Source organism: Teleopsis dalmanni, chromosome X (genome assembly GCF_002237135.1).
Source record: "Teleopsis dalmanni isolate 2A chromosome X, ASM223713v2, whole genome shotgun sequence".
Classification (NCBI taxonomy): domain Eukaryota; kingdom Metazoa; phylum Arthropoda; class Insecta; order Diptera; family Diopsidae; genus Teleopsis; species Teleopsis dalmanni.
The window spans coordinates 79,287,579-79,306,630 of record NC_051848.1 but is presented as its reverse complement, the minus strand read 5'-3'; the positions used below and the strand labels follow the sequence as shown (position 1 = coordinate 79,306,630).

Sequence of the window (19,052 nt, the reverse complement as noted above, 5' to 3'; positions counted from 1 at the left end):
GGAATATAAATAAACTATTTTATTAAAATTTTTTATTTTATAAGATTATATAAAATTATAATACAGAAAAGGAAAGAGGAATGTATATAAAATATATGTAAGTAGTTACAATATAAAAATAGTGAAACTGAAATATTTTACTGTAATTTACTTGGAAAGATAAATTGAAACAATCATAAATAAATGAAAATGATTACGACTATCGCAATAGCAAATATTCTACTACGACTATAACACATCGACATCCACATCCACATCCATATCCACTTTATACAGATTATATATTCTGATGAATCGGAACCCATATCATTAAAGACAAATTCACTCAAAACCACTAAATATTACACATTCCTCACATTCACGAGTATGAAAATCATCATCAAATAAAACTCTCGTCTTCATTTTATGTCTGGATAGTATCCGAATTTGATCAACTGCCACAAAATTTCACAGAAATTACTCGCAACTCTCAAAAACACACATGTACAACTATTTTAATATTTAATTCTCTTAATGAGTCAACACATGAATTTTAAATAATTATTTATTTTTATTTATCAGTCAATGCGCATGAAGAGGCGGGATCACATTGATAAAAATATATCTAAAAGTAAACTTGTAAACCTCACCAATTCAACATTATTTTTTAAAGAAAATTGGATAATCACTAATTTGAGAAACTAAAATCGAAAATCGAAAATCGAAATATATTGCAAATATACACTGAGAGATATTATTGTGTTTATTAAACTTTATTTAACTCTATTTAACTCTACTCTATTGGATAAATGGATGGTGTCCCTCCTACCCTCTTCCCCTTTACCCCTCTACCCCACCACTGCATTTCGGGATACATATATAAAAGAAACTTAATATAATAATATGGGTAACTAATCAAAAATAATTTACTCTCATATTTCAACATTAAACTCTATTATTTTATATGTGTAGATGCAGCTGTATTTTTTACTATACGGCAAAGTTAGTTCTGCAAAAATTAATTGGATGCTACAAATACTGAAAAGACAACGGTCCGTCAAATTTCTGTACTTAACATATAAATTATTGGTATGATGTGTTTCAAGAGTATTTGGAATTTACACTGAGTGTTGTGTGAGATTTATGTTAAATGTAAACGTTAAATAAGATTCACAAGTAAATCTTAATGAACGAAACGGGAGCATTGAATCCTGAAACCCCAAAAAATCAGAAATCGTACAATCCTGTAATAATGGACTAATATTACTAACTAGTACAACTGAAAATTATAATATAAAATAAAAAAAATATCTTATAAGTACTTTCGCAATTCACAACGGAAAGGATTTACCATATATAATACCATTTAATTTTGAATTTGAAATATTCAAACATCATCAGTTTGAGTACTGTTTCAATTAATAAGTTTATATTTGTTCGAATTAATTGTTGGTAAATATCAAAACTTTCATGTCGTGAACATTTTATAAACTTATTTGTCTTATTTAATAGCTTTTGAACTTTTAACCATAACCATTATGGTAATTCAATCAACCATAATGGATCAATTTTGGGTGTGTGAGCCATAAAATAGTACTTCCTGTGACTGTGGAAACGATGATATGTGGTCCATGTTCAATATGAAACTTATTAATACATACATATTTTATGAAATGAGGTATATTTTGAATTTGTTATTCAATATCGTTTTTAAAAAGAAAACCTTATTTTTGCAGATCTATTTGTACAGCTTTCACATAACGATTCGAAATAACAAACATCTGACCAAATCTATATGAATGTTTTGGAACTAATCTGACTAGTGATTACATCTGGTGTGAAGCAGTGCTTCTATGCTGAGCTATCGATTCTTTAGTTGTGGAATGCTCACTAAGCACCACTGTGATTGTTTTCTGCATTTATGGAGTATTCAATTAGACATCATAACTACTTCAATGATTCATTATTTACGATTGAATTACTTTAGTTTTTTAATGTTTTATTATAGAAAAGAAATATACCGAAAGATTTCTGACATCGTTTCAATGAAATTTCAAAGTAATTATGATTAATTTGGCAGCAGTGAACTCTTTATGGCTGTATGTGTGAGTATGTTTTCTCGATTATTAAAGTGCGTTTGTTTCTGATGGCTGGGTTTGAGCCTTTACTTTATGTTATATATACATATAATTAATTAAGATTATATTTAATTTGAATGTGACTATGACGATGACAAAGGTTTCCAAAACATCAAATTCTAATTATGTTAAATTTAGTAATTGATGTCAATTTTTACAATATTGATGTAATTACAATATTGATATATGTTTTAGTCAATAATTATAATTAGTTTTTATATATAGAAGTCTTATTTTGATGTATTTTACAACAAATAAGCATTGCTTTCCTATAAATTTTTTTGTAGTTTTATTATTTGTTCAGATTAACGAAATTTTTTTATGTATTTTTTTATGTTAATTTTTTTAATTAAAGTATATAGTTTTAAAATAATTTTTTTTTGTATTAGTTATTGCACTTCTGATAAAAGATTCGTTTATAGCTATACTTTTATATTCATAGGGAATAAAAATCTAACAACAACTATTAGAAGTTATTTAGTTTACACGTATAGCTCTGGTTTGTGTTTTTGTTCTAATATAATATAAGATATAATTAGATTTGTTGGTAAAAAAACAACAACAAATTGACGAAATTTTAAAGCAAATCAAGTACGGCTTTGAATCTGGTGTCTAAAATGTTTCGCATATGACACGGTTAAACCTCAACTTTTTATACTTACAGTTTTCAAATTACACACTTACAATTAATACCAAAAAATATTTCCAGAGACCAATAATGAAACAGCTATATGGCCAGCCATAAAAAGGTTATGGCTAAAAATAAATAGAATTTTTATTGTGTATGATTTGTATACATAAATAGTTTCGATGAAATAGATAGCGGAATTGCGATTAAACCCCTTCATTAACTAAAATTCACTTTGCCGGCAATAAAATTTAATTTTTCTGACTAAAATAGCTTCTAATTTACCCTACCCTATTGACTTATGACTTTATTGTATTAACATATTATGTTGATGCTATTTGAGCCAGTGCACTTGAGCACTTTTTCTCTCTATTAACTCGTGGTATCTTCAAAACCCCACTTTACGCCTTGACTGGATTATTGTTTATCACTTCATCCGACTAAGCAATAATTGACCTCAGATCTGCATACCTCTCCGCGGAGCCTGTATTCATTATGAAGATCTTTCATCATGTGATTCTTGATATAAATACGAAGAAAAATCAACATTGGAGATACGTGATCATCAAGAGCATTAAATGCAACGATTATTGTTACATGAAAACCATGTTGGCTTGGTCTATATTATCCCTCTTCTTCCATAATAATTTTTTTCCTGCTTAAAACTACAAAGAAAGTTGCAAATAATACTGTCAACGACTATCGATCAATGTAAGAATATTAATGATCAAGTTTTTGCTGAAATAAGATTCACTCAATTAAGGATCTCATAGATATTATCAGAAACTTTTTTAGAAGCAACCCTCAAATATAAAACTCTATTATACAGGAGCTGGTCTCGTTTAGTTCTATTAAATTAGAATTACTTTGAGTTTCAAATAAAATTTAGAAGTTTTTAGAAATCGTTTCAAAATTTACTGTTTAAAAATTGACTTTTGTACTTTGAGATCTTTTAGAAAAAAAGATTTTGTTACAATTCCATGTAAGACAGAACTTTTGTATTGCAATCGTAAAAAACTGAGATTTTTCTGGTCAAATAGATAAGTTTGCTATTAATCTGTTTTCTGGTTTCTATGCTACAGTTGTGATATATCCTGTATTAATTGACAAACCCTTACATACTCTACATTTGCAGAGCAAAGGGGAAAAACCCTTTTGTGCTTTTGTTTAATAGTTTTTTATTTAAAAATAATTTTTAATACTTTTTGCTCTGCGTTTTGAAAAACAGACTCAACTCTTGCTTTCGTGTTGTTGTTGCTGAGTCAGAAATTCTAATTTGAAAAGTTTTTACTTAAGTAGGACAGCACTAGTAATATTGTGCGCAAAAATTAATTTTGTAGTATGATTAACATATGGCAAAAGTTTTACTATATCCAGGAGCATCCTTGCACTTCATAGACGAAAAGAGCATGTAGTGCTTCTTGTGTAAGCTATGGTTCACTTTTAGAGTTTTTTTTTGCTATACTATGTCCAATAAAGTAGGCTGAATAAAAATGAAAAATTCACTCTGTTTAAGTGGAGCTACAAATTTTAATTAAAATTAAAATTTAATATAATTAGTTCTTTAGAAAATATTATGTCGGTAACATCTTCGGTGACCTCTTCTGTGTGATTTCGCTTCATGGTATGTTGTGATTGTTCGAAAATGGAAATTGCTTAATATACACACTTATAAATCCCCAAACTGTTTCTAATAATTTAACTTTAGTTTATTAATGTTCAAATTTATTTAGACAAGTGTTGAAGAATAAGAAGAATATTGCATAAAAAAACGATTAGATTGAAAAAGCAATTACTTTCGCTTCAAGTAATCACTTAAAAAAAGGAATTCCGATTCGACTGCAGCTATAAGCTATACTTTAGGCAGTTCTTAACAGAATTACACTAATCATTGAAACTAAAAAAATTGTTATCTACACAACGATTTGAGTCTCGTAGTAGGCACTCAACAATAGACCAAGACTGTACAATTACAGCTGAAATCAAGAAATCTTTTGAAGAAAAAAAAATGTATTCAGAAATATCTCTAAATGTAGCACGACGCTTCGAAAGAGTATAGCATTAAGATTTGATTCACAAATTAAAAGCTTGACTTTCAATTGAATACCGCAACTTATTGGAAGTATATGTTATATACAATCCAGAACCTTATATGTAAAGCAAGGGTATGAATACTTTAATATTTAAAAAATTTGCCTGCAGTAACAAACAGTGTGTTGACTACAGAGAAAAATGTCTTAAAATAATTACAAACTGCAATTCATGCTGTTGTACAATGGATCAATAAATGGTGGATCAGAATCAATAGCAAATAAAAAACAAAGAGAAAACTTTCCTGTTACCATCATGGACGAACGCGTTACTTATGACAAATAGAAATAAGAGCGAAAAAACAACAATCTTTAATTCGGTAAACTGGATTGACTCATTGGATGGAAATTAAAATATATTATATATATATAAACGGATTTTAAAACCGATGTGACGTTATGAAACACAGCTTTGAGAATTCGCTAGTGAGGATTGAGGATTGAGTTATCATTAAAGCATCATGGTACACTCAATATACTGACTGTAAAACAGATAATCACGAAATAAGTTTTTTTCCCGATGTTTAAAATATTTCAGGTTTTTGAGCCTTATAAACACAATATGTCTATAAGCAGGACTTAAAAATTTTGAGGTAGTGAAGAAATGGAATTTCTCTATCAACACAGTTCATAGTTATAATTATTAAAATCTCCATTTAGTCTGCAGGTAATTTGATCTGTAAAATAATGATTGGTAGGACTTTTTTTTGTTCGCTAATCTGCTATGCTTTATTTTCATTCATTTTTGAATATAAGCCTATTGTCGTTTTACTCCAAGTTGTCTAGTAGTTCATTGTTACACAAACTGATTAGTGTCTGGTACTGCATTTATATAAGTCTTAATCTGTTAGACAGTTTTTTTGATTCATCTGCATTTTTAAATGAATAATTATGTTTTAAATAATGCACCTTATGATGCTACTCGGCCGTTCAGTTCTTAGCATTTTATTATGACGCTAAGATTTCTGAAACTTGATGGGAGTTAAATTTCTTCTTATCTTTCTTCTTTATAACATCATTGTTCAAATTTTTTCTTTTATCAGCATTTCTCACTATTATGATCTCTCTTCCTTAACTTGGTAATACTGTACTCACTTTTAATCTCAGGAAACTACTGATTCTCCTTGGCTAATCGCAATAACCACAAGAATATACTAAGTGACTTTTTCCATATTTACCAAACACATATTCTCAAACTATATTTCTTTTTAGTTCTATGTTATGTTCAGAACAGATTTTGAAATAAGTTAATTGGTGTGTATTTTGCTTATTTGTAACAGAGTCTATAAGAATTAATCATTAACTTCGCTTGAGGAATTAAATTTAGGTCATGCTCCTCTTCTATGTACTCTAGTTAGATGTTTTTTAACTACTGAGTTCTTTGTTTGTGATCATATATGTATACTGAGTTCAATTATGTTTCCTTCTAATTTCTATCTTGTTGTAAAGTAGCTTTATAATATTTAATAGATTCGTTTAAAATGCATACATAATTTATATAAACATGTATCTGGCTAGAATAAATGTTATTACAATACAACGCATATATTCTATATCCCAAGTAGTAGGTTTAAGGAGTAAATGTTTAAAAATATTAATTAATAGCTTATTACCAACTTATCTACTTACTTAACTACTAACTCTTATTCATCGGTTTGTTTACTTTCTACTACTATACTATGTTGAGGCTAGTTGAGTTGAGTCAGTGCACCTGAGCACTTTTACTCTCTATTAACTGCGAGGTTTCTACAAAACCCCTCTTTGTGCCTGGATTATTGTTTATCACTTCATTAGACTAAGCAATAATTGACCTCAGATCTGCATATCTCCCCGAGGAGCCTGTAACCATGCTGAGATTTGATAACAAGGTGTTAGTAAGTCTGTCAGATTTCACAAATAATTTCAGGGCTCTATCCTTTATGTATTTTTTGATGGGATCAATCTTGAGGTCCCTAAGGATGTCATTCGTCCTAATATACCAAGGAACTTTGAAAAGTCTTCTCAGAGCCTGGCTTTGTGCAATTTCTAACTGGTGAATAGTAGTGTTTGAAGCTTTGCTAAACGCTACACAACCATATAGAAGTGATGGACAAATTATTTGGTTATATATCAGTTTCCTATTTCTATAACTCTTAGAAAGTTATATTGAATTTCGTGAGCAAAGCAATGTTATAGTTCAAAGAAAACTTCTCTTCATAGACTTATACTGCTCGGGGATGTCATTGATTGTATATTTCCAACTCATATCTTATGCATCGCTTGTGCTGAGATGCTTAAGTTTTATTTTTATATAGATATTTGGAAAAATTTACTTGCTATTGAACATAAACTACTGACAAAAGAACTAAAAATGATAGTAGTTGAAATATTTTGGAAATTTGCATTTCATGCTTTTCAAACTTTGACATGTTGCAGCAAACACTTGTCAAAACAACCGCATTCTCACATTACTCAAACTGTCACATTAGAAATTGGAACTGCAAACATTTGCTCCGTCAAGCTTTTAATAAATGTCTACCTCAAGCCGAAATGTAGGGTGCATCAAGTGCTTCACATCAATGCCGAGCAATGCGTGTCTGTATATTTGACTGCGTATCAAATGTTTTATAGAAATTTGCACATTTGCGACTATTGCAACTGGTTCTAGTACTTATAAGTGAATAAAGGATCAACAACAACATCAACAGCGCTCGGTACTCATTGCAAGTTAAATGGAAATAGAAATCGCTATTTGAATTTTAATATGCAGCCATGACAAACACTGCAATTCCGCATGAAATTGCAACTTCAACTTAAAGTGCAGCTGCAACTGCAGCAACTGCAGCAACCATTGCAACTGCAACTGCTGAAATACCAAGTTTTAGTATATCAAACTTCTGCCTTTTGCTGTTTAATAAATTTTATATGCCAAGTGTTTTTTTAAGTGGCATTGTGACTTCATAGTCTGCACTTGTGCATTTGCCTTTTCGACGAATGCATTGCATCTTTTTATTGCAGATAAGCCTTTGATGAAGTTCGTGGGACAAGCACGTTAGTTACGAATTTTAAAAAAACTCCACTTATAATAATCTTTTAATTATTAATTATAAGTAACGTTGTTATATTACAAAGCGTTTTGCATTTTTTGTTAACTGAAGAAGCGAAGCAAAGGTTTTGAAAGATATGACCTATACAAAGTTGAGATGTCATATCATACCATATGATATTCTCACGTTCAAAATTTTAGTGGATTTCACAAATTTTCACAAAATTGAGATTGCAAATTGGGATTGATGTAGATCAACTTTTATGTAGTCTCACAGTGCTAAAAATAATATGCCTCGAATAAAATTAATTATTATTTAATTAACGTAATAATTAACCAATGACAATGTGAACATAATAAATAATGCGTGAATGTCCGCATATATCACAATTGTGATAGAAGTTGTCTACAGCAAAGGGAGGACATTGACATTCGGATGTCAATGGTGTTAGAAAGTTTTAATGCTTTGTCACGTATATAAATTGGTGATCGCTCAACACGGAACTCTCTATGCAGTTTTGCTAATTCGATGTAAAAATACGATTTTAATATTCTTTGAACCGCTTGAAATTGACGTAACTGAAGGCATTTGAATGTAGTTTTGAGAGGTTTACCATTTCTAATAGAATAAGACTGATCTTAATATTTCTTTATTTATATAATACTTTATTTTCTATATAAAGTTTGCACTATTTTAAATCCAACGGAGGCGTCAAAGTGTTTGTATTAGCTTAAGCTTGTGGATTTTTTGGGGTGAACTATTTTTCTAATATATAACCCAAGTATCTCAAGTGTTAGCAATCAAAAATCTTTATATTGATGTGCAATCTAAATACCTAAGAATCTTACTTAAGTTTGTATCAAAATTAAGTTTAAAATAATAAAACAAAGAAATATAGACCAAAAGTTTTCAAAATACTCAGATTCTTAGAATTGATATGCGTATATTGTTATCAAATAAAATACTTAGTTATAGTAAAAATATATTTTTTACAAAATTCTTGCATATAAATTTATTTAACTTAAAGAAAAATAGATTGTATCAGAAAATTTGATCTTATATCCACAATTTTGTGGTTTGGGAATGGACAGTTTTTTCTAATTCAATTAAGAAATCGATAGTTGAGACAATATTGGAACAATATCAGAGCTATCATAGAAAAAGATGGCTAAAGAGATATTTAGTTTTTTAACAGTATATAAAACCAAATAAAAGTAATGTATAAATCACAGCAACTCAAGGAGCGCACTGCAGTTTAAATTATTATCTTATAAAACCAGAACTTTGTGCTAATGGAATTAGAAAGTTTATTTGAAAAAAGTGTGAAACCGTAAATCATATGCTGGGAGCTAGACTTGTACAATTGCGCAAACTGAAGAAACAGATAAATGACTTTCGATTATTGAATAAGAAAAAAAAAATACTAATGATATCAAAATAATACTCAATTCATTGACGAAATTGTATTTAGAGAAATATCTGGAGAACGCAATAGATCTTTAAGGTTGCTGTACAAGTCACTCAAAATAGAATTAAAAAAATATTCCAAATAGTTTGATTATTGTCATTATTAACTAAATATAATAAGCCATATGTATAATAATTATTGTCATTATTAACTCAATATAATAATCCAAAACATTTATTATTATATTGAAGCTATTTGAGCTAGTGCACTTGAACACTTTTACTCTCTATTAACGGCGAAGTATCTTCATAACCCCTCTCTATGCCTTTGCTGGATTATTGTGTATCACTTCATCAGTCTAAGCAATAATTCACCTCAGATCTGCATCCTCGAATCAGAATCCACCTCCTCGAGGAGCCTGTAACCGTTCTGAGATTCGATAACGCGGTGTTGGCAACTTATTTTCTTTATCCTTTATGTATTTTTTGATGGGATCAATTTTGAGGTCCCTGAGGGTTTCATTCGTCTTAATGCACCATGATACCTTGAAAAGTCTTCTCACAGCCTGGCTTTGTGCAATTTCTAGCAGGCGAAAAGTAATGTTTGAGGTTTTGCTAAACTCTACACATCCACATAGAAGCGACTGACGAATTATTTGTGTTATATATCAGCATCCTGTTCTTAGTATTGAGATTTTCATTTTTGAATAGCGATTGCAGGTGATGAAGAATTTTGGTATAGCTAATTTTTTTCAGTTGAACATGTTTAAGCCATTTGAATCGTTTGTCCAACGTGATGCGAGAGATTTAATGCTGTCCTCTCAGTTTATTACCTTATCTCCTACATTCACTCTCGACGGGTTCTGTCTCCACTTACGCGTAATAAACAGAGCCTTAGCTTTTTTCATTATTGACTTTTATTTTCCATTTCTGGAAATATTCTAGGATGAAGTTTATATGTTCTTGAAGTGTGTTGGTTATGTTGAGAGCACATTTATCTGAGTATAGCATACATGTATCGTCAGCATATAAATAAACCCAAAAAAATCTCTAAAGCGGAAATAGTTCTCGAGGTTGCATCTAATTTTTTTTGTTGGTAATTATTTTTAACTTTTTCAACAAAATTTATTTAAAATTAACAACATTAAATTTATTCCAAAAATATTTATTTAGTTGCGCTTGTATTTTTGGAGTAGAACGAAATTAAAGCAATCAACGTACAGCGTTTTAAATGAAAGTAATAATTGATTTTGCAATTTCGCTCGCTTTATCCTTAAGAATATTCGCTTAAAATCTTTTGCTTAATAATTTGATTTATGATTTTTATAGCACATAATTTCGTTAGTACTTAGCTCAGTTCAACTCGGTTCAGCCTGTTTGCTGAAAGATACAATTTTTGTGTACGCCTAAGAGTTTGTGTAAAATTTAAATCGACAACAAAAAATAATAACAACAAACACAACAAACACAAGAACAAAAACAAAAACAATAATAGCAACAATACCAGCAACAGCAACAGCAATAGCAACATGAAGTACAACTAGTTTACAAAGTTAATTTAATTTAACAGAATTTTTGCTTCCTTTTTATTTGCAAAACGGAAATAGATAAATAAGCATGTCTTGTATTTCCGTTTTCATTACGTTTGCTTGTTTGTCGATTTCTTTAGTCTTTTTAGCATTCCTTAAGCTCGCGCCGCCACTACTACTCCTTCAAACATGTCTGAGACGATTTAGCTTACTAGAGGAGCCACATGGTTACAGTTTTCCATATTTCAGTTCCAGATACAATTGCTGAAAGAAAATAAACACAAGTATGAGGAGGAGCAGAAAATATGGCATAACTTTTGCAATGCAAGTAAGCATCGGGTCCGACTGACAGCCTGGCAAGCTGGTAAGCTGGCAAGCTGGCAAACTGGCAAGTTGGTAAACTGGCGAACTAACAGACAAGCAGGCAGGCGTACTTTAAGGCAGTGCGAATATGTGTTTCCGTTGGAAAACAATCAACAACAATGATTTGAAGAAAAATTGCAAATTTATTCCGTTGATGTAATCGAATACGTGTTACAGTCACGTTTCTAAGCCGAAAAGTATGCAAAGCATAAAATTTAATTTTTAAAATTACACTAAAATTGTAGGTTTTGCTTCAGCCTGCTGACTAGCTCCTACCTTGTGACTTGTTAGTACCACTAACATCAATGCCAGCACCAATACTAACATATACTCATACATAAATCGCCATAAAGTTTGCTTTATTTTCTGATTTAATAACTTAAACAACATGACTTAACGACTTACGACTTACAATTTTGAAATTAATGACTCTGCGACCATGTCTGTCCGTCTTGGAAACATGGAAAGAAAACTGCATACATAACGCTCACACTTTCATTCCTTCCCACATTCTATTTGTATCTTTTATTTTCTGGTAGTAAATTATTTTGCTTGTTAGATACGTAGGAATGCAAAAATCATTTCAAACAAGTTTACCTGCAAAGCATATAATAATTATATACACACTTAACAAATCCGGTTATTACGAAAATAATATGCTGCACATTGTGCTATATTACAGCACTACATAATTTATTTTTCTCGCACTTATGATTTAGCTACTTTTAATTTGAAAAGATAGTAATATAACATATGCGAAAGGTGCTAGTGCTCTCAAATTATGCGAGAAATCATTTTGTTTGAGGCGTGCAAATGTGCATATTGAGTTAAACGAATTCTGGATGGGGACGTGTTAAATAACGTTGAAATTGTTAAATATTTAAGTATACAATAGTATATTTGAATACAATAGTATATTTTGCGCGTCTCATATTTGGATCAAAAAGACAAAATAATGCAGAGCATGAAATAAAATTAAGCTATAGTACATATTCATAGCTACTATAGAGATAATGCAGTTCTGGTTAGCTCATCAGCTCGCACATTATCGAAAATCGCTCTGTGACACGGAACCCAATAATAACTTATTTTATTCAGAGTTTCAATTACCTGTAGCAGCTCAAAATACTCAAGGATCTGTTTCGACTTCAATGTCTAGGAAGTCAGACCTTAAAGAGCAACCTTACTGTGAAAATAAATAGGTGGAATCTCTTACATAAGTTGATTGCTTGAATTTTAGCTTGGAAAACACTCAGCCGTATGCATATTGTCTTCGAAATTCTGGTGATGGGTCTATATACTCCACCACCAATGCCTTCATCCATTTCTGATCTATCTGTGTACCAAATCAATCTTTATGGATCAACCAAGGGTTGAGGCCCCAAGTTTTACCTGTACAATACCGCGTTGTCTATAAAGCCCTTAGCGCTTTAAGGGCTCTTTATATGGATGATTTTATTTTATAATACATTTTTTTTTTTTTTTGGAGGGTGTTTAAAATAAAGTGTGTTATAAATGAACAAAATATAAAATAGTGCAAAGTGGCACTTATAAAAAAAATTAATTGGAAATATCCACAATAAAGTTGGGTCGTCAAAAATGTACCATTTTTTGAACATGAGTACCAAACGAAAAAAAAAGTACCAATTTTGGTACTAAAGTACCATAAGTGACAACCGTGCTTCCAGCATAAGCTTGCCTTAAAAAGAACCTTTAGGAATTGATAAGAACGTCGATGCCGTTTGGAATAACTGCAGGGAAGATACCATCACCTCATGGAAACTCAAGGTGACTGAAAGAATTCACTGCCTATTTTATTTTATCAGCATCAACACTGAGACTAGACGGAGATTTCAATTGTCTGTCTGGCTGTGCATGGCATAAGGTGCGCCTATCCATGAATGCATCACATAAGATCGACCCTGGAAAATGCACACGTAATATATGTTGCAAAGTTTTCCTGCAGTTCGCTGTGTAGAAACTATCACTCTTTTTTAAAAGACTAATGTTATTTGTAAGAGCATTTTTTAACACCTTGTGAAAGCGGGTTATTTAGGAAGTGTCCTTACCACTGTCACTGTAAATTTTCTCCGTTTAGATTTTTTAATCTCATTGTTGTACGCAGTTTGTAGGACATTCTGTAGTGTTCCCACATCGCTGAACGCTTAGAGCTATATTAAAAATATTCCTAACTTTTCTCCCCATTTCATTAAGCCTGTCTTTCCAACATAGCGCATCCCGTCTGAACGTGCATTCACGGTTGGCACTTATGGTACTTTAGTACCAAAATTGGTACTTTTTTTTTCGTTTGGTACTCATGTTCAAAAAATGGTACATTTTTGGGCGACCCAACTTTATTGTGGATATTTCCAATTAATTTTTTTTATAAATGCAACTTTGCACTATTTTATATTTTGTTCATTTATAACACTATGAAAGACAAAGAACGAAAAAATAAAGAGGTCCAAAAAAATTTTGGACCTTTTTTTACAGAAATGGTACCTTTTTAAACCAATTTTGGTACAGGAAAAAATTTTCAAGTGGCAACCGTGCGGGCATTCAAAGTAAATGTGCTGTATGCGAGATAAATAAATCTCCTTTAAGAACCATCAGTTAACAACATAATTAGAGATAAAGAAAGTAACGTCAAGAACCTCTCTTCTAGTGACATTAATAAAAGAGGGACCACAACCATGGCCATTTCAACATATGTAGTCGTAATTAATCAATTTTAATTCTAAAGAGTGCGATACAAATTCCATTTCCTCTTTTTTAATTTCTTGTTATTGGGTAGCGTAGGCTTGTTTTTTAATGACTAGGAATTAATTATCTAACCCTTTTATATTGGCAATATTTCCTTATCTATCTCTAAATAATATTTATTTACATTAAACTTAAATTTATCCGAAGAAAATTCTGATACAATTTTATAGGAAAATATAAAAGAAGTTGTTGAGAATTATAAATCCAATTATATGTATGATAAGTCTTAATACTATTCCATCTTATAACTTAATTTATAATTCTCATTTGCTTTTAATGTGTTCTTTCTGTTTTTTATTATTTTTATGCAATTACTTTAGTTTAATACAAACGACACTTAGAAGCAGAGTTAAAAGATTTGGAATATTTTTATACATTGAAATAGATATCAGAGTCGGAGAGGTAGGAAGATACGCGAATAAACTCTTTGTTTTTAGTAAAAAATTCATAATAAGAGATCGGTAGTAATTGCTAAATATTTATTGTTCAATTGTTTATAGTTTATATCAGTTCGAATCGTATCAGAATTCAATTAAACTAAATTGCTAACGACAAGCAGGAGTAAGAGGCAACTTTGTCTAAGCTACTGGGTGAATTGATAATTACCTGATTTCACAACATTAACTGTAAAAACAATGTCAATTTTATCTTCAGAACAAAAAAAATGTACCATCTATAATTGCAGTCTATGAATTCCATTCGTATAATTAAAATATTTCAACTAGATTTTTGTGGCCGTTTTCATCGATTTGAGACAGTGAAGAGACCGGGATATGTGTAAGAGATAAATCATTTAGGTGATGATCCTTCGTATGTATATTTGCCATATGTTTGTTTTCATATAAGTTAGAAGCTTTTTGCAAACCTTTACTTGAAGGCGCGGCGTCGCCTTAAATTTTTGGGAGCTTTCTTTTTCGAGGATCTTGACGAACTTCGAGACCTACCTCTATATAGCATCATAAGCTTTATTAAAGTTTCTAGATGGTCTTAGCCCATGGGTTCTCAATAATACGGTATCACAATGGGCCTATAGGCCTAAGTGGATCCCTCTGGGATCGCCGGTACAACCCAACCTAACCTAACCTACTTTCTTTTTGCTATGCTATAAAAAATAAAATATAAAACTTAAAGAAATTGAGAATCTCACACCGACTATCTAAAATAAAAAGGAAATATTTAGATATCGTATTATTTAGACTTAAGATAGTAAAGCCTAAACAATATTTTATTAACATAAATTTAAGCTGTTTCCCTAAACAGAAGCTTTGCATTTACATTTACCTGCCAACAGTTCATGTGTGTTTGTGTGAGTGTGTGTGAGTATCTCTTACATATATTATTATAATATATATTCAAATTAGGTCTTAACACTATATGCATTCAAGTTCAAAATAAATCTTCAAAAAGTATGAATAAAATTAAAAAATTTAGAAAAGACAATAAAATTATAATCACTTTTTTATATGAAATGTTTTGTACGTCATCTATAAGTTCTACAAATAAATTTAAATAATTTTGAAGTCGAAAAGTTGTTAACATCTGTAAATTAATTTTTGACGAGCTTTATTTAATGTTTTAAGTTATGTTTAAATAACTTGAAGGATTATTTCAACTAACATAAATCCGCTTTCTGCTAACAAAATTTTCGGAAATCCTTTTAAAAAGTGTTTTATAATGTGAGAAAGCCGTAAGACTTTTGAAAAGCTCATGAACTTGATTCTCTTAACCTGCTAAAGTTATAAAATTACTCTTGAAAACATTGTCTTAGTACACCCGTATAGCACAACTTGCTATATAAAATAAAACTCAAATATATATGTTGTGTTATATTCTTTTTAACTTAGCTAAGGTAACAGTTAGGGTCGGCGAGATATGAGGAAATGTATTTACCTTTCTTGCCTTAAGTCAAATTTTGGAGAATAAATTCAAAGGGATATATTCAAAAGGATATATACAAAAACATAGAAATATAAAGAGATGTAATTTGCCTCTGTTAAAAAAATCATGAATTCTGAAAAGGTACACGCAATGGGGTAAACATGTCTGTTCAATCGTGTAAACAATCGAACTTATTATTTTATGTATGAGCACTAATATTTTGTTAGTGTAATCACCAATCAAACCAATATCGTACACAACATATTTGGCTTAGGCAAAATCATATAGAAAAAACACCTGAGCCTAGAGCAACGATGCTGAGAAGACCAAGCCGGAATTGGAACACGAAATTTTTCTAAGTTTATTAATTTGTCAAAATTAGCCAAATTTAAGCTTTTTCACCAAGTAAGAAATATGATTTAGATAGTAAATTCAATAGTCTTTTATTTGGTATATACCTCATAACTGTATGTTGCGTAGTAGCTGAGATATTCAAAAAATAAAAAAATAAAATTTTTTGAAAAAATTGACTTTTTTACTTAAAAAATTATTAAAAAACAACCAAAGACTGCAGAGACATGCACGAATATTCATCTGAAAGACAAAAAACAAGCTTTTAATTAAAGTAAAAATCGTACGCACAGTTTTTGTGAAAAATCGCATTAAATCTCGATATCGAAACTGCGCAAATATCATCCAAATCAAAAAACTAAAAATGAGAAATGTTTAAAAATATATTACAAAACATAACTTTAAAACCTCAATAACATTTTTCAATTTATTAATAAAAAATTTATAAAAAATGGCATTTTTTGTTAGCTCACTTTACTGTAATCGTTATATCCTCGTGTGCAAAAACGGCAGAGAAGTAGCATTAATTTTTCTTTAAAGACAAGAAAGTTTCCATTTCATAAAGTCTAAAACCATAAAAATCGTACATATAGTTTTTTCACAATTATTTTTTAAAAATTGTACATATCTTACCAAAAATGCAATTATTTGAAAAATAACCTCCACCCTCATAGCGCCATATGCGGAGCAAACTCAAGGCTATGGCTGTTTTACCATAAGTTTATACAAATTAAATTGTATGTTTTTTAGTGTGTTTTTTATTGATTGCTGATTAACTATTTTATTTTTACCTCCCGTCTACTTGAAGTTGGTTGCTTATCCATACAAAAAAAGATCATTTTTGGTTCTACTTTGCCGATAGATGGCAAAGTGAACGCCACAAGGCAGGCGAGCCAGCGCCATCTAAATTTTAAGTATAAATATAATGTTCGTATTTTTTTGCGGAAGTACTGCGAATAAATGAATTAATAAAAATTTTGAATAGAAAAAGCGACTTTCGTATCTAAAAATTTTAATTTAAGAAAAACTATAACAAAAAGACAATAAAACACGCTTTCAATTGCAACAGAAATCAAAAAGATCGATTTTGTCTTCACCCCAGAAAATGTAATCAAAAATGAAAAATATTATTTCTTTCAAAACAAAAAAATATCCGTAGACTTTTTCTACTATGTGTATATAACAGGGAAAAATTAAACATTGTAGGCAATTAACCATTTAATAAATATTCAATAAAAAATTATTGCACATACAAAACCAAATATACATCCAGCATAAGACTTTGTCCAAAAATTTTATTCTTAAACTACATATTTTTACTAATTTTTGTTATTATAATTTCTAAATCGTATTTAGCAATAAAAATAATTCTTATAACATAAATGTAGGCATAACCTCATTACAGATAAAATTATATTATTTGCATACACATTGTACACACATACATATACTGCTTACAAATTTGCATATATTTATTTGATGCACAAAAACAACGATCGTTCCAAATTTGCTTTAAAAAACTTACGTGCAAGGCATAGTGAAATGTTCAATCAATCAAACAAAAAAAAACAACAAAATGTATACACATTCTGACACACATGCATATCAGCGCTTAAAACAAAAAAAAAAATCATGCATAATAGACACCTTCCTAAATTTCATAAAAAAAAACTACAATCCAAAACAAAAAAAAACATACAAGCAAAACAAACAAATATCATAGAGCAAAAGCATAGAAAAGTACACACGCAACCTAACAAATGAAACAAGTATACACATTTCTAAATACATATTTTCGATCACTGCACAAGACAGAAATACAAAAAAAAATAGCAATATTAAATTCACAACTTCATGAAACAAGCAACAATGCAACATATTCAGATTTCGATTTGCGTACAAAAGAAAAAATTTTTCTGCCTCTTGATCTGCTTTGAAGTTCTAATGGAACAGTTCTACACACCAAATGTAAAAACCAAAAACAAGCAACCCAAAAAGAGACTATGAATGAAGGCGCAAACAAACTGCGGGCCACTTACAACCCAAAATCCAACCATAGTTTCGATTCGTTTATCATCTTTCAGAAGTTTCGATGCTTCTTCTTATCTAGATTATTTTTGCAAATTACGCGTAATTCATAGTTGAGTTTTCAATTAAAATTATACCTGTAATTTAGAAACTCAACTACAAATTACAATTATACTGCAATTCGTAATTGAGGTTTTCAATTAAATTACACATATAATCTGGAAATTCAATTATCAATTATAATTATTCTGTAATTGTAATTTAATTTGTAATTTAATTGATTTTGCACAGCTCTGCCTGTGCATTAAACTCCTCAAGATTTTTGCGAAGCTGTGCACCAGTAAATGACATCATCACAAAAACAAAAAAGTGTATGCGAAAGTGTTGTGCGCCGCTGATAGTCATTTAAGGGTGGGTTTGTGTGTTCATATTTGGTTGTGCAAGATCGAATAACAAAATTATCCAAATATTTATTTCACCCACTGTCCGTGCTTTCGAAATAATATATAATTCATTATATTTAAATATATTAAACTAAATTATTTAGTTATATTAAAATGTAATAATTAATAAATAGTATAAATTTCAAATAAGCTTACTATTCTTATAAATTGTAAATATATTGCACTAAATTAAATATTAAATATGTATTCAAAATATTTAAAGTAATATTAAAAAAAAACAATGCAAACACCTTTAAATAAGTAAAATATAAAATTGATATATGTATGTACATATGTATATACATATATCCCTAATATACGTACATACGTATGGATTGTAAGTTAAGTCCAGCGCTTAACATCATTTTTAATTTTTTGTTTATTTTTGGAAAAAATATTTTTTTTTCTCACCCGTCTGTCCGGCGCCTA

General features: G+C 29.9%; 1 long non-coding RNA gene across 2 annotated transcripts; it reads left to right on the top strand.

Moving 5' to 3' along the window:
• The first annotated feature begins 57 nt into the window (after positions 1-57).
• LOC119661992 lies at positions 58-2,009 on the top strand. Of its 2 annotated transcripts, none has more exons than XR_005250653.1 (5): positions 58-97; positions 562-886; positions 952-1,431; positions 1,492-1,657; positions 1,716-2,009. It is a non-coding gene; the product is annotated as an uncharacterized LOC119661992 (long non-coding RNA). The 2 variants fall into 2 exon arrangements; XR_005250654.1 differs by lacking the exon at positions 58-97 and adding an exon at positions 153-483.
• Positions 2,010-19,052: the final 17,043 nt, after the last annotated feature.